Source organism: Diabrotica virgifera, chromosome 9 (genome assembly GCF_917563875.1).
Source record: "Diabrotica virgifera virgifera chromosome 9, PGI_DIABVI_V3a".
In the NCBI taxonomy this organism is placed as follows: domain Eukaryota; kingdom Metazoa; phylum Arthropoda; class Insecta; order Coleoptera; family Chrysomelidae; genus Diabrotica; species Diabrotica virgifera.
In genome coordinates, this window is record NC_065451.1 from 157,826,585 (window position 1) to 157,844,843 (window position 18,259).

The 18,259-nt window shown below is 32.4% G+C and overlaps 1 long non-coding RNA gene across 1 annotated transcript; it reads right to left on the reverse strand.

Annotated features, from left to right (window-relative positions):
- Positions 1-6,549: 6,549 nt before the first annotated feature.
- On the reverse strand, positions 6,550-9,336 carry LOC126891769 (uncharacterized). The gene is made up of 2 exons (XR_007700555.1): positions 8,751-9,336; positions 6,550-8,679 (listed from the first exon to the last, which is right to left on the reverse strand). It is a non-coding gene; the product is annotated as an uncharacterized LOC126891769 (long non-coding RNA).
- Between the last annotated feature and the right edge of the window lie 8,923 nt (positions 9,337-18,259).

Here is an 18,259-nt window from a genome sequence, read left to right on the forward strand (position 1 = left end):
TAAAACTATTGCTTTCACAATCATTTCACCTATTATATTATATTTTACTTTATTCTATACTATATATCTATTCTAATCTATCTATATATTTCATTTAATCTGTTACATTCTACTCTATTCTGTTTTAAATCAAATACTTTATTAGTAAGTATGTATCTACATATATATTACATCTATTTCTATTATATTCTATTTCAAGTTTATTCTATACTATATATCTATTCTAATCTATCTCTCTATTTTATTAATCTGTTCTATTCTATTCTGTTTCAAATCAAACACTTTACTCAAACAAAGAAACTAACGACATTCAAAAGCTTCTAATAAAAAAATCATTGCATTGGTACTACTGAAGATATTGACATTTTTACAACATTTATTCCAAGTTCCTTCAATTTTTTTGAGGACAAGAAAATTTTGCTTTCAAGAAATTCACGAATTTATTGACGTCAAGTTAATAACGAACAAATATGGATGTCAAATTGTGCTTTGAGAACACGTCAAATTTGGCCTTGAATAACTTGGTCAATTTATTGTTCAATTTATTGTTGATGTAAAGTGCACTTTACATCAACAATAAATTGACCAAGTTATTCAAGGCCAAATTTGACGTGTTCTCAAAGCACAATTTGACATCCAAGTTTGTTCGTTATTAACTTGACGCCAATAAATTCGTGAATTTCTTGAAAGCAAAATTTTCTTGTCCTCAAAAAAATTGAAGGAACTTGGAATAAATGTTGTAAAAATGTCAATATTTTCAGTAGTACCAATGCAATGATTTTTTTATTAGAAGCTTTTGAATGTCGTTTGTTTCTTTGTTTGAGTAAAGTGTTTGATTTGAAAGAGAATAGAATAGAACAGATTAATAAAATAAATAAAATAGAGAGATAGATTAGAATAGATATATAGTATAAAATAAACTGAAATAGAATAGAGTAGAATATAATAGAATAGATGTAATATATATGTAGATACTTACTAATAAAGTATTTGATTTAAAACAGAATAGAGTAGAATGTAACAGATTAAATGAAATATATAGATAGATTAGAATAGATATATAGTATAGAATAAAGTAAAATATAATATAATAGGTGAAATGATTGTGAAAAGCAATAGTTTTAAGTACCTAGGATCGGTATTACAGAGTAATGGAGAAATAGATGGAGATGCATGCAGTAGAATTAGGGCTGGATGGATGAAGTGGAAAGAAGCGAGTGGTGTGTTGTGACAGAAAAATTCCAATGAAGCTGAAGGGAAAATTCTATAAAACAGCCACAAGACCGGCTATGATGCGCGGAACTGAATGTTGGGCAGTGAAAAAGAAAGCGGAACAACGAATGCATGTGGTGGAAATGAGAATGCTTAGATGGATGAGTGGAGTGACAAAGAAGGATAAAATTAGATATGAGTATATTAGGGGAAGTCTAGGTGTGGCACCAATTGATGCCAAAATGAGAGAGCATAAGTTAAGATGGTTTGGTCATGTTCAACATCGAGACGTTAATCACCCAATACGAAGAATAGCTGAAGTGCAGATTCCTGGAAGGAGTAGGAGAGGAAGACCAAAGAAGACGATAAGGCAGGACATGTTGGTAAAGGGGATTAACATTGATATGAATCAAGATAGAATTGTGTGGAGAAATGCAATTAGGGAAGCCGACACTGCATAGGGATAAGGCAAAGAGAATGATGATGATGATAATAGGTGTAATGTGTATATACTTATATAGAATAGGTTTGAAATAGAGTAGAATATAATAGAATAAAGATACTATATACCTACATCCCTAATAGCACAAGGATGTCCTTCACAGACTTTAGGGAGGTCCGTTTTCGTCCAAGGAACGTCCTATTTTGGTCCAAATGTCGCGCTACCGAATGTCTGTTGGACGTCCACTTAAGGTCCGAAGGGACGTACATTGGACCTTAATCGGACGTCCTAGGGGACGTAAATTGGACCTTAACAGGACGTCCTATTTTGGTCCAAATGCCACATTGCCAAACGTCCAATGGACGTCCACCTAACGTCCGAGGGGACGTTCAGTGAATGTCAATTGGACCTTCATAGGATGTCCCAGTTTGGTCCAATGTCTTGCTGCCGAACGTCCATCTAACGTCCTGAGAGGACCTCCAGTGGACGTCTAGCATCGATATTTAGACCTGTGGAGAATGTATGGTGGGAAATAAAAAATATATTTTTAAGGAACTTATATTACATCTTATATTAAATTACAATTATTGGATATTACATTATTTACATTAAATTACAATACACTTCTCCAAGAAATTAACGCACCACCTTAAAAATAGGGCATTTTTGATGTCTCGATTTTTCTAAACCTGTTGTCTCATCTGAGTGATTTTTTTATAATATAGCCTAGGCTATAGGTTACATCCTTAAGCTTGTCATGCACTGGTAGCTATACTGTAATATATGTATATTATATCATATCGCTCTCTATAGTAATGAGTGAGCCTGCAGACAGGGAACTAATGGTTCCGTATGTGCAGGCTCACTCATTACTATAGAGAGCGACGTGATATAATATATATTACAGTATAGCTCCCCGTGCATGACAAGCATAAGGCAGTAACCTATAGCCTCAGGCTATATTATTATAAAAAAATCACTTAGATGGGACAACAGGTTTAGGAAATTCGAGACATCAAAAATGCCCAATTTTTAAGGTGGTGCGTAATGCACTGTATATATAGGTAAACTTATATACAGGCTGTAACAAAAATAAAATTTTTGTGTTTATTTAGTTGGCTATCTATTATAGTGTACAATCATCTAGAATATTTTGAACAAACTAAAAACATGAATATATCATCGAAAAAATAATAAAAAGGTCTTAAAATGCTTGGTTAGATATTAAGATCTAGTTAAAAAGAAACCAAAAACTGTATATTTTCTACAGAACGTAGATTATGAATTTTTAAGCCAGCTAATCCCATTTATTATACAGGGTGTCCCGAAAAGATTGGTCGTAAATTAAATCACATATTCTGGGACCAAAAATAATTTGAATGAACCTAACTTACCTTAGTACAAATATGCACACAAAAAAAGTTACAGCCCTTTGAAGATACAAAATGAAAATTCGATTTTTTCGAATATATCGAAAACTATTAAAGATTTTTTATTGAAAATGGACATGAAGCAATATTATTGCAGTAACATCTTAAAGAAAAATTATAGTGAAATTTGTGCACCCCATAAAAATTTTATGGGGGTTTTGTTCCCTTTAACCCCCCCAAACTTTTGGGTATGTTCCAATTAAATTATTTCTGCGGTACCATTAGTTAAACACTGTGTTTTTAAAACTTTTTTACCTCTTTCTATTTTTTCGATAAAGCTCTTTTTATCAAGATATGGCATCTTTTTAAAATGGTTCAAAATATACCTAAAAATGTAAATCATAAATAAATTTTCATATTAGTAGTCTCTACAATCGTACTTAACCATATACAAATATGTGGTGGATTTGACAAATATTCAAAATATCACGATAAAAACTGACTTCAAAAAAGTACTAAGAGGCAAAAAAGTTTTAAAAACATTGTGTTTAATAGTACCACAATAATAATTCAATTGTAACTTAAACAAAAGTTTGGGGGGGGGGGGGGGTTTAAACGAACAAAACCCCCATAAAATTTGTATGGGGTGTCGGGTGTCCAAATTTCACTATACAGTGGAACCTCGATTATCTGTCTCTCTATTAACTGTTAACCATTTTGTAAGAGAGACTAAAAACTTTTTTTACAGTCACCTCCTGTTTTCATATGATATTTTTTGACATGTTTTGTAGTAAATTCAATTATCTATTTACTACAAAACATGTCAAAATTTACATGTGAAAACAGATGACCCTAAAAATGGTTTTTCGTCTCCTACAAAATTCATGAAAAAGCAGATAGGAGGTATTGTCACATCACCGACGATATACCAGAAGTATATGTGGCCATACCAAATAATACATCCTTGATAAATATAAACATTTTTATTGCACAAAATATATATATTTCTATATATATATATTTTTTTCCATAATCATCACTACGATGATGATTCATTTGTATTGAATTGTACATTGCAATTCTCTGATGTTTGGGAAAAAGGGCTTAAGTCAGAATTGCACATCGATAATGTTTTGATGATTTCTGGACCAGAAAAATCGGCTCTTTTTATTGGTACATACAGTTTAAGTCTGCAACACTTTTTTTATGGTCCAGAAATCATCAAAACATTATTGATGTGCAATTCTGACTTCAGCCCTTTTTGCCAAACATCAGAGAATTACAATCTGGTCATAACTGACCAATGAGCAATTTTAATTTAACCTAAATTACTACTGTTCCTTAAAATGAAGAGCTTACCCTATAGCGTCTCTTATCTAATCTAACAAGATCGTGCACTATTCTAACATACACAGGCACACAAGCACTACGCTCTGCTTTTCACTATCACCTATCACTCAAACTAGTTCAAAAGGCTTTGTCCTCTTCAATCTTCTAGTTTGTCCAGTAGTAGATATCGAGGAGCTGGATTTCCTCAATATTCTCATACTTATGAAGTTGTTGTTGCTCATGACCTCCTGCTATCTTCTTGATGACTATATTATCCAGGTTCCATTCCTAGGTCTTGATATTTGTTTATAAAGTAATATCTTATTATGCATCGACAATGTGGAGTTTCTTCCAACTAGTCAATACACTTTTTATAGGTATCTTTCTTTTGCCTTTCATAGCCACAACAAGGCTATAATACGTTTCCTTCCTGGTTTTTTTGTAGACCACTTTCAGCTGATTCTAAAAAATTAAAATGAATGGTAATTTTTCTATTCTTTACAATTAAAAATCAAAAGAAATAGGAAATAGGTACTACTATTTACAGGTAATAATATGCATAAATAATTCGTTTCCTAAAGAATACAGAAAATTGAAAACGTTTTTATAATACTTACATAATTGTTTAAACAAAAGAGACCCAGCCAGAGCAAAACTAACAGACAGAACTGCAAAAAAGCCACTAATTTCCATTTTCCCACCCCCTTATCTTATATGCATTTTCCAATCAAAATTTTTAGGTTGTCATGAACATGAAAGGATGAAAGACTCAACCTCAACAAATAATAATAAACAAAAAGCTCTACAGCTCTACTTCCACTTCCCGCCAAATGGACACAGGTTGGTGACACTGAATTCACGCCAAATAAATGAAAAAATAGAACAATTTTCTTTTTCGTCAATTTCTTCACGTGAAGTTTATAACGAACAAACTTAGATGTCAAAGTGTGCTTTTACACGTCAAATTTGGCCTTGAATAACTTGGTCAATTTCTTGTCCAATTTATTGTTGATGTAAAGTGGACTTTACCGATTTCGAAGCGGTACATGGATCGCTTGGAACAACACGGTGTACGATACCAATCATCGTTCATGTTCGCTTGGAACGCATTTTTTATAATGCGCATGACGAGGGCAGTATGAAGGACGGTTTTCATGTCACTTGGAACGCGCCTATTAATTAAAGAATAGGATTGAAATTGATGTCTATAATTTTTTTTGTTGAAGTGTTCAAATGTCAAGAGCCAGGAAGGATGTAGTAAAACTGAAGAACAAAAAAAGGAACAAATGATATGGATTAATAGTAATAAGGTGTAAGGCATACAGAAAAATGAAACGAAAGCTTAAGAGATAACCAAAACAATGATGATAAATAACAAGGAAGGCCTAAACAACAGAGAAATAAAGTGCAATCAGGTAACATTAAAAAAAGTATCAACCTATGAATACCTAGGTAGGGAGTATAATAACTGACGACGGGAAAATAGACGCTGAAATAGCAAACGAAGGAAACAAATCGACATGAATATTTAATACCTTAAATAAACCCATACTAGGACATAAAGACATACAAATGGAAGTGAAAAGGCAGATGCATAATACAATAACAAGACCAGTAATAACCTATACAAGTGAAAATTGGACAATACAGAAGAAACATGGGTCAAAAATAGAAGCAATGGAGATGAAACACTTAAGAATGATTGCAGGAAAATGAAAATGGGGTAGAATAAGAAATGAAGAAGAACAGAAATAGAGCCAATATTATATCACATCCAAAATAAACAACTGGAATGGTATGGACATATCATAAGAATGAAACCAGAAAGGATGGCCAGGAAAATTCTGGAAATGGGAAACACAACAAAAAGGAGAAGAGGACATCCTCGAAAGAATTGGAGGGATCAAATAGAGGATATAGTACATGTACGAGGGAAAACGAAAGAAGAAATGAAAAGCCTAGCCAAAAACAGAAAAGTGTAGAAAAATGGGTGAAAGAAACAACGGACCATAATTCGACACCGTAATAGGCATAAGGAAAAAAGACAAGAAGAATAGATAAACTGAAAGAACATTCATGAAAAATTCTTATTTTATGTAAATTCTATCTATAAAATTTACATTTATATTGAATTTAAATATATGGATTTGTTGATACTTTTTTCAAAAAAAAAGAAGTTTGATAAAGAAACAACAGTTCAGAATAATTATAATTATTTTATTTGTTCTTAAAAATATTACAAAACTAAAATAAAAATAAAATATACAAAACTACAACCACCCATTTAAGATGAATATACCTTGGGCCGCCCTTTAATGGTAAATTAATTTACAAATGCTTGCATGTAAGAACAATGTAAAATTAGTATGGCAGAGGATCACCAGGATATAATACGAAATTAAATAGCATTTCAACTTATTTTTGTAACTCCACACAGAAAGCAAACATTTTGTTTTTTTTTTTAACTAAAACTTTGGTTTAACAGTAAAGTTTTTAGGAATAAAAATTAAAAGGGACACCACTATCTGCACATAATCAGTTGCATTTATTTTGTGTATCTGATGAAACACATTTAGTAACATCAATTTTTTGGTGGTTTCGGTCTACCTGGGGTAAAAACTGAACATACTTTTTTATGAGAAAATGGTGGAGAGTCTAAATTTGGGATTTAATATTGAAACAATGAAAAAGTGAAGCTGAAAGTTTCAAAATTTTATGTCTATTTTGTATAACAAAGCATAATAATATGCCCTTAGACTACTCGTTAAACATGTCTTACACAAACGTATGGCAAATATCATCAAAAGCTAAACGAGTTAAAAATATTTACTATAACTTTTTTCTACTCCCGCAAGAAGTAAATTTAATGTTGTTCATTACAAAAATAAGATACTTATATTTTTAATTAAAAATATCTGTTTTAATACTAGGTACTACATACAATACTGGAAGTATAACATTTAAAATGAAAATAAAGCAATGATTTTATATTTTTATGATGCAATAATTTTATTGCATCTATAAGTAAGAGTCCTATGATGGATACATCTACACTAAATTTAAAATTAAGATTCAGTAGAAATAAACAAATCAAGACAAGTTAAATACTACTATTAGGAGCACTCCCGAATCATAATTTACAATGTATAAACTTTGGAAATCATGATTTGGGATTTACAATGTATATACAGTAGACTCCCTTAAGTTCGGCCACCTCGGGACCGGACCCTAGGCCGAACTTAAAAGTGGCCGAACTAACCGATGCTTATCTAAAAAATGCCCATTTATTGTTTGTATGGATCTAGCAAAAACAAAACACTTGTACATTAAGTAGAAGACAACACAGAGGAATACTCTGACATATTTAACACATTTGAAAAGATAGACCGTTACAAAAATACTATAAAGCAATACTTACAGAACTCTAGGCCTAATAAAATTTAAAAATATTGCACATTGGTGGTTTGGCTTCTTAAACACTTAAAAAAAGTCAGTAATTTTTTTCTGAATTTTCTTTTCTAATGATTTTTGATGTGCAAAGTGTGTGACTAATGCTCAGAGAGCCGGCCGGACTAAGCAGAGACCGAACTAACCGAGGCCGAACTTATGAGAGTCTACTGTACATTGTAAATTATGATTTCGGAGTGCTCATAGTAGCATTTAACGTGTTTTGGTTTGTTTATTTCTACTGCATCTTGAATTTAGTATAGCATATTTCTGTAAATATTTAGGTAAATTTAAATACCAAAACAAAATATAATGTTATTACCACTGAATGTAAAAAAGATTTAAGTACAGTGAAAACTATTAAAACTGTCTACTTTGTGAAAAGTTACTATTCACAAACTTTATTTAGCAATAATGTATCAAACCCGGTATTACCACATCTGCGAAAGACAGTACCTCCGTAGACTAGGGTAGGTTTGTGACTATGGCCACTACTGTAGACACAATGAAATTCCAGGCTAATGTATGTAAGTGTACATAATATGAAATGGAGATTTATTATTTTTATAACAATACAATAATTTCAATGGTTAAACAGATTAGGTTAATCTTCATTGTACAGATCTATTTATGCTTACAAGATCTTTCCTTAGAACACTTAGAAATGAAATGCACATTGTTTCTCACTGGCCCTGGGAATAAAAATTATGGTTACTATTGATTTGTACACCAGGTTACTTCAGGCAGGTAATATTTTATATTAACCATATACTTTGTTTCTATAAAGGTTTAGATCAATTAAAAATGGTCTTCATTTGCCAATTTGTTAACATTTTTTTCAACTCATGTACTGAATGTTCCATTAATTTCACATCTTCCCTAAAACAATATCAATGTAAAATCAAAAATATTCCTTTCATGATTGCATTTATTTTTGGAACTTTACATACCTTATACTTAAATTTAGCAAGAGTAGACATGTTTACATTTTCCACTATTTTCTGCTTTACAAGAACATAACATTTGGCTAATACTCATGCCATTTGTGAAAGATAGGGTTCCTTTAATTTCGTGGGGATTGGACCTTACTGAAGGAATAAACCATATATTTTGATGGTATGCTGAGAACTTTCATCTATTTTTCCAGCCAAAATAAGATGACCAGAGTTTAAAACTTGTTTTCCTTCTAAAACTTCTTGAATTTTCAGTACCCAAGAACTTCAAATATCCCACGATACTACTTAACTTCATGACTAAAAAATAGAACCAAATAGAAAATAGAACTTCAACAATTTTGAAAACAAAACCAAACAAATTTGTTTTTGGCAGAATGACTTGAATGACAGACGATTTGTGACGGAACGGAACAGTAAATTAGGCAACATTGTATTCCATCAGGGCGAGTTTTAACCGCAACTCTCTTTTAGACCCGTCCTGTATTTGTCCTTTATTAAAGTATCCTGTAATAAAGGATCCTTTATTTGCTATGTAGTAACATTTTGACCGACGAAGATCCGGCCGATGAAGATGACGTGACCACGCCACCCACGTGACGTGCTGCGCGGCAGAACCAAATTTAGCGACAACAATCGGCATACCGGTTCTCTGTGTATCGTGTTGTAAACATATCTCTGCGGCCAAGTCTACTTGGCTAATGATTCTACAAGGAACAGACCTACAGTTGAGTCCGCGAGTCTTTATCCGTGCGTCATCATTTAAAGCATACGAAATAAGTCGGAAATTTACTAAACCACAGACTAAACGCAACGGCAAGTGGATATTATTCCGATCATGGGTTATAGTATAAAATTTGACGTTATCAAATAAATAGAATGTCAAATTTAAGTTTTGCTTTAAAATTTTGGTGCATAATTACAACTACATTTGAAGTAGTTTAATAAATTATTTTATTATCATTGATTAATAAATAAATAAACAATTTATAAAAAAATTCAATAACCGGAAATTCAATAAAGCGGAACCTTAAACACAACCATTCAACTGTGTCAACAATGAGGTTAGCTTTATACGTTGTCAAAATGTATCGTAAAATAACATATACTTATCACACAATTTCTAACTCCAATATAAAATTAGTTGTGAAAACAACTGTTTGTGTACTATAAAAGAACTTCAAAATGCAAAAATTCGACAAAATAACAGCAAAAAAATCAACAAACTGACAGCCACAAAAGTAAACAAACCAAAACGTCAGAAATTGTACTTAAATATGTGAAGACATCCCCAATCGTCTTTCTTTGTAGGTACCTATCTCTTTTGGGGCCGTCCATTAATCACGTGAGGTTTTTTAGCATTTTTTAACCCCCTCCCTCCCCGTTGGTGATACATTTTTAGGTTTAAGACCACGTATATCACGTGGATTGAGACATTTCGTGATTTTTTATAGACCCCTCCCCACCTTTCGAGCGTCACGTGATTATTGTACGGCCCCTTTCTATGCACTGAGTCTAAATCGTTCATAAAAATAACATGTGTTTTTACTTAATAACAGGCGGCAGCTGGTTTGTCGTTAATTTCATGCGTGAAAGAGAATGATGCTTAATAAAAAGTATTTGTTTTATCTCGCCAGGTATAGGGCTTTTCATTCACAGTCATTTGTTTCGAGCTTCTATCATATTATTATGTCGTATAATCCGTGTCATCCGCGTATATTAATATTATAAGTACACAGATTATACAACACATGACAATCGATGAAAAGCCCTATTAATGACGCACGGGTAAAGACCAAAGATCTTATACACATAGATTTGGCCAACTTCGCGGAGCAGCTCGGGTCGGTGGTTTATCTATCTTCTCTACCGGCGCTTAACTTTCTCTCTCTAGCATATGATGGCCGCCGCCTGTGTGTTCCGTTACTCCCACCCAGTGATGTGATCTCTCCCACATCACTGCTCCCATCTCTTGGTTGATACACTCACGCGACAGACAAAGATAGCTAGACCACCGTACTTAATATCGGCGTTACACCCCGATGCATTGGGTGGCATATCCCTAGCCAGATCTATTCTCTTTACATATCTCTGGTAAAGACTCGCGGACTCAACTGTACAACTTTTTGTGTTGGTATGATGTGACTTCACCTGGTATGACGTCAGACGTGCAATGCCACAGAATAAATAACCATACAGAAGCGAAACTCCTGCCGAAAACGGTAACATGCTCATGTGTCAACGTAACTGGTGCAACCTCACTTTTGCGACTGACGTGACAGTTGTTTATTGGCTGTGAGTTTCGACGGTAGCGCTATCTCGCGGTTTGAAACTACTTTTCTGATAAAATTTAAGTTAGTTTGACGTAGCGTAGACGCAACGGAGACGCACTGGAAAAGATCAACACCGAATTTTGTGTACTCGTGTTTATAGATGAACGCAAGCGCCTGACGGAACGTAAGAGAAACGTAACGTAACATAAGAGATGACCAACTTTCATCTTTTACAGTGCGTTTCTTCCGTCTGGCCAATCATAAGGCAGAATTTTGTTCTGTCACTCAAAGTGGACCCGCCCCGTCCCCTCATTCCTTGTGTTGGGTAAAAAGTTGATTGTCAACATATTCGAATTTTGTTAATTATTTGTTAATACAATGGATGTTAAGTTATTAATTTAATAAAAATATATCATAGAGTCATTTCAATATTTCAGATAAATATGAGTTGTTTATTAGCCTAATTCGTGGTTATCCACACATATTATACGATAGGTAAATCCAATAAACATTTAAAGACCAGGAAATGAAACAAAATAGTTGGAAATCCCACGGCATGCGGCACCAAAGAGCATACTTTCGTTTATTTCCTAATCCATGTAACACACAAAACAGATAAATATTATAATAAATAATAGTAGGTATAAGTATAAATAAATAAACACAAAGTTTGTTTACTGTTCGTATAATGTATAGGCTATGTTGTTGAATTAGAATTAAGTCATTGTTTACTCTTTCTACTCATGCGCAAAAATTCCGCTACGTCGATCTATAAATTGACATAATATTTTCTTCCGTCTCCAGTCCGTTTCTTACGTCTACGTTGCGTCTACGTCTACGCTACGTCAAACTATAAATCCAACTTTATGTATGTGAAATATACAAAACGAGAAAAATAGATACTTGTCTAGAAAGACAAATTATGAACTGAAATATTATTGTAACCTGATTACTAAACGAATACACAGAATTAATAGTAAAATTAATTATGTTTTTTTATTTTATTCATTATAATTTTAATATTTAATATATAAGTTCTTGCGACTGGATGACTGCTTACGCAAGAGACCATTGAGAAAAAGAATAAGTTTATATGAATTATTTAACATTTTAAAGGTTACCTCTGTTTATTTTTGTGTGCTTACTGCTTTGCTTATTAAAATTTGTAATTTGTATGAATTGTAATTTGTTTGAATTCTATCAAAATGGATATTAAACAATATACTGGATTCAAGTCTTATTTCCCAGCATGATATCCAATTTCAATCAGCAACACCAAAAAAGGAAAGGATTTAGTTGATGCAGGACATGTACGCAATGTTTCCGAATATAATAACTGCATCCAGTACTGTTATCCCAGCAAACAGGTTTGAGCCCAGTTACATGATGATTACGTTAAATTTACGGCAAATTTTAACGAATACGTAACTCGGTGATTTATGACGGGAAAAAACGTATTTCAGTGCCAAATCATTCACCTATATATTAGTGCTTCCTTTATACATGTTTGACATTAGAATAATATAAAATGATAATGGCGAATATAGTACATGTTTTGTATAGTAGGTATGAATGTCGGTTACATCGCAAAGGTACGTTTATTTCACGTAATAATCACGAAACAGAAATAACTTCCTTTGGTTAAATTTTGAAAAATATTTTGGAAAACAAAATTTTACAATGGTGTTGGTTAAATACGTATCGATTGAATTTTACTCACTGTATTTTATGGACGTCGAAAAATTAGATGTATTTCACGTAAAAGTAATGTAAATCATACCAATATTTAAACAAAAAGTTTATGAGTTCGCTTTTAAAATCATTTAGCATAACTATTTCAATCCAACCTTGATTTGAAGCTACTTTTGCTATTTTTTTTTCTTTAAAAATATCACAAGGAGCTAAAATGATGTTGAGTCTAATTTTCAAACCGCGAGCGGTGGTGACGTACTACCAAGCCTTTCTCCTCCTTTAAATACTATCACGTGACCACGGTACGTGACTAACATACTTAGTTGGTTCGAAAACTAAATCGATTTATCGAATAATAGATACGTTTCGATAGGATTATTTTTTTATATTATTCTGGTATTAAAATAGATTTTTAGTAAGACCAATTAGTTAATAGTAGGAGAAATTTAAAAACAAAAAGAAAATACGTAATACTAATTTAAAGTAAGTAGAATAGTTTAACTGTAATTCAAAAATAATCGATTTTTATAATCGATGATCATAACCTCTAATATCAGCTTCTCACATTTCTCACAACAAAAAGTAAAAAGTGAAACGTGAAGAGCTTTATTTCCCTCTTTTTACCATTTTTGGTTCATCATCTTATAATAATAATTATACAAGACAAATGTTTTCAAGTCTCTAAATCAGCGGTTCTCAACCTTTTTGAATCATGTACCACCTACAGTTATTTTTATTATTTTTAGTACCACCTATATTTTTAGATTTACGATTTGACAACGCTGCGCGCTGCTGACGATAAAATAGAGGAGCCGCGGGCTTGCGACGTAAACCTTGTGAATCTAGATAGTGTTTAGTTATCATGGAGGCGTGGTCTTGTGAACAACGCGCATTTGCTGTGAAAGCTTATTACAAAAATGGTGAAAGTTTTGTGCGTGTACAACGAGCATCTCGTTTACACTACCATTTGCCGCCTCGCGCTGCAGTTCCGTCTAACATGGCTAAAGACTTGAGTCAGGAACTTTGAAAGTAGTAGTTCAATATCACAAAAAGAGGTGGCAGCCTCAGAACTGATCGCACACCACAGAATATTGAAGCGGTGCAAAATTCATTACATGCAAGTCGTCGCAGGGATCTTCGAGCACTAGCGTGTAATGAATTTGGCACCGCTTCAATATTCTCTGGTGTGCGAGCAGTTCTGACTCTGCCAGTTTTTTTCTGTGATATTGAACCACTAATTTCAAAGTTCCTAACCCAAGTCTTGTAACTTGGTCTTGTGAACGGGGCCGCACATGGTAGTGTAAACGAAATGCTTGTTGTATACGCACAAAACGTTCACCATTTTTGTAATAAGCTTTCACAGATAACTAAATGTCCCACTCTCTAGATTCACAACGTTTACGTCGCAAGTCCGCGGCTCCTCTATTTTATCAACAGCAGCGTTGTCAAATCGTACCGTTTCACTGAATCACCCTTTATTATCAAGGCTCACTAAGTACTAATATTTTAATTTTTTTTGTGTTTTGTGTACCACCGCCAATAATGATATGTACCACCAGTGGTACATATGTACCACAGATGGAAAACCCCTGGTCTAAATTCTACTAAATAAATACATTGTTAATACTTTATATTATGCTTGTTTTATTTATATCATATGATGATAATAATTACGTGATTCATAAGTTAATTAAGGTCGAATTATTTACGTGAACCGAGGACGTATCTTTCACGTGAATACTAATATATATATTTCCTAAAAGATACGTTTAATCAACACGTATTTGCAACGTGAATTTCCCGAAACATTTTATTGCTATTTCAGGTAAATAACACGTCTATTGAAGACGAGTTATTCACGTAATTTAAAGACGTATTTTCAATGTGACATTCCAACCAAATTTTCACGTGAAATTCACGTAAGCAATTTACGCATATTGGTGACAAATGTACCCAAAATTCACGTAATTAACACGTCGGTCTGTTTGCTGTGTATATTCAATATTTTTACATGAATCAATACAACAGCTGCAATATCTTGTTTTCTTTTTTGAAAAATCCATATTATCCGCCATTTCAGTTTATGAAGTTTATCAAATGCACAAAACAAAACTGCCAACTAGTGCCAACTGCCACTAACACAGCGTTGCCACATTTTATTTAGAAAATCTACTGTAAGTTTAGCTTACTAAAATTTACTTATCAAAAATTAAAATATACTATAAAACTTGTATTAATATATTTGTATATAATTTAGGACTTTTTATAATAAAAATAACAGCTGACTAACTAGAAATTTTTTTTATTTAGCTAATGCCTCGACAACTAATGGGCATTGGCATGGTGATGGTATAGTGGATTTTACCAATCAGGTAGCTAGTGTTGTGTAGTGTGTGTGTGTTGAGTAAGTGTCTTGTTACTTTGCAAAGTCGAAGTCATTGGCTTTGCAGAGACGCTATTTGTATCCGAACGTCTGCGGTCCCTCCGGTGGGTACCGATCCCACAAGGATAGAAACTATTTTCATTTATTAATTTATAATAAACGAAAAATTCTCTACCCTGGTGAGATTCGAACTCACGACCATTCGGACCTTTCGATCCAAAGGTAGGCGCTCTTACCACTGAGCCACAAAGGGAGTTTAACTAGAAATTAATATGACTGTTTGTAAACAAAAACCAAACTTTTTTATATCTTAACTGGGGAACAAAATGACCAACTATAATTAATTTTTATCAGTTCCATATTTAATATTTGTATATAATATTTTGTCATCCACTGATTTTAACATCTGCATGTCTGGATCACATTCTTCAAACAATTATTTCGCATTTTACATTAGAAACACGCAAACACAACATTTGTTGTTTTGCAAAGTTACATTTATTATAATTAGGCCCGGTCTTTTCACCTCCGAATAAATATGTATTAGGAATTTTATCCGGAAGATTACATGTAAATCTGTCAAATAAACCTCCGAATAACTTTTATTCGGAGGTGAAAAGACCGGGCCTTAGATATTTTAGTTTTCCATCGTTAGCTTCTCTAACAGGCTCACCGAATGCCAGAACTATTCAATAACACCTGAAATAGGTACTGATTGCACTGCTACTTGAAATCTCCAAGTTTGTTACACCAGAATCCAGTTTCATTTCTGTTTAATATTCATCATCTACGTCCTGAATCTTATTTTCGGTAATGACATTGGGAAATTGTAACAAAATGTCTAAAAATTAATTTAGAAACGGGGTAAATACTATTAAAAAGCAAATTTTATTTTAGTCATAAGAAAATGTTGAAATATACCAAAAATCTACTAAAAAATATTGCCTACTAGAATTTTTTAAAAAATATCAAAAATCTACCAAAAAAGTAGAAATCTGCTAAATGTGCCAACGCTGCACTAACAGCGCTGGAGAAAACCGTCAAATCCCCTCTCCTCTCCCCATGGCGCGCCATTTAAATTTATCAGATAAATGCACAAAACTGCCACTAACAGCGCTGGCGAAAGCTGTCAAATCCCCTCTACCCATCGGCTCATGGCCAATAGCATAGCCACCTTTACTTTACAAGCCATGAAGTTGAAACTTGGCAACATCTAAGCGTAGACCGGTTAATTCTGACAGTTCTCATTTATTTTTAAATGTTTTTAAATAATATTCACTGTATTTACAGAAAAACTCAAACATTTTACAATATTTCGTACTCCAAATTATAAAGAATATTAAAAGGTATGTATTAAGATGATTTTAGTTCAATATAATATATTTTTATATAATATATTTTATAGTATAATATATTTTTATATAAACTTACGTGCATATAGAAATGCGTCCACTTAAAATTTTTGTCATTTTTGATGTCTTATATTTACTAAACCTGTTGGCCGATTCAAGTGATTTTTTTAATATGTTATAGCCTGAAATTGGGACTATAACTAGTCCCAATCTTGAAAAATTATTTTTGCAGCACAATTGTCACCTGAAGCTGTTCATGTTTGGTAATGAAAAGTTTACAACATGAAGGCTTTCATTTAAATTTTGAATTTGAGTGTGAATGTGGGGAAAATGCCTTCAAAGTTTATTCTGCTATTATAAAAATTATGTGTAATATTGTTTTAAATAATTATACAAAAAACAAAAATAGCATCCATCAAAGTGATGAATTTTCAAAAAAGTATAAAAAGAAAAGTAATGCTAAGGGGAATAACAAAAAAAGAAAGTTATCGACTCTAAACCCCAACACTTCACATCAAACCATGTGAGAAATTGTTGTTATAGTTTTTTCTAGCGATATTTGTATATAATTTAAAATAAGATATTATTTATTTAAAATAAAGTATTTTACACATATTCTTGTTATTGGTTTTTTTTGTATAATAATAATAATATATTAAAACCCAACTATAGACTCTGGTTTTCTTAATAACATTCTGTTTTGTTTTGATTAATTCGCTTATGTTGGATAATAAAAAAAGTTAGCTACTTTAACAACTAGATTTTTGTTCTTTATCAATTCAGGGTGTTTCTAAATAAGTGCGAAAAACTTTAAAGGGAAAGGAACAAAATGCAAAATTTTGACGCCTGTCAAAATTTTCAGTGTATTTTAAATGCAATATCATTTTGTTCGAATCCTGAGAAAACTAATAAGTCTTTTTGAAAAATTTAAACGCTGAATGAAAGATTACTTTATTACCGAGGGCCGAAAGTCCCTTAGAATGAATAAAAAGTTGTTTTTGAATGACATATTTGAAACTAAAAATCACACTAAATTTTCTTAATTTTTCGCCCCTGTAACTTATTAAAATAAACATAGAAGTTTTCAGGGACTTTCGGCCCTCGGTCCTAACGTAATCTTTCATTCTGCGTTTAAATTTTTGAAAAATACTCATTAGTTTTCTTAGGATTCGAAAAAAATTAATCCCATGTATATTCTTGTTATTGGTTTTTTTTTTGTATAATAAACGTTACTTACAAGGAAGTACTTTTAATTTTATTTTGTACAAACTTCTAATTAATAATATTTTCTTGTTCGACTCAAAAAATACTATAAATTTTACCAGAATTTCTACTTTAAAATTGTGTTTTCAAAAGCGGTAGTCCGAAAGTCGGACTACGCACGTCATCAATTGCGATGTTGCCTTTTTCTCTTCATGGCTTGTTAAGTAAAGGTGGCTATGCCAATAGTTAAATTTTATATTTATATATGTTTTATTTTATAGTTAAATTTTATATTTCATATTTAATTAATAACAACTTGTCAAAAATATTACCTAATTTGGAATGGTCTATTCCTTAGAACATCAAGTTCTATTCTGTAACTGGTGCACAAGGTAAAATATTTCGGTCCCAACAAAATCAATGGAAACGTCACTCAGATTCGCTTCTGTGTGGTTATATATTCTGTGGCAATGCCAACGTTGTTTTTGTTTTGTTATTTATTGTTTTTGTTAGTGTCATAGATAAGGTATATATAAGTAGAATAGATAGGCAACTCTTTAATAAGTAAAATTGCAATGTATACAGCGCCCTCTGTCCGGTTTA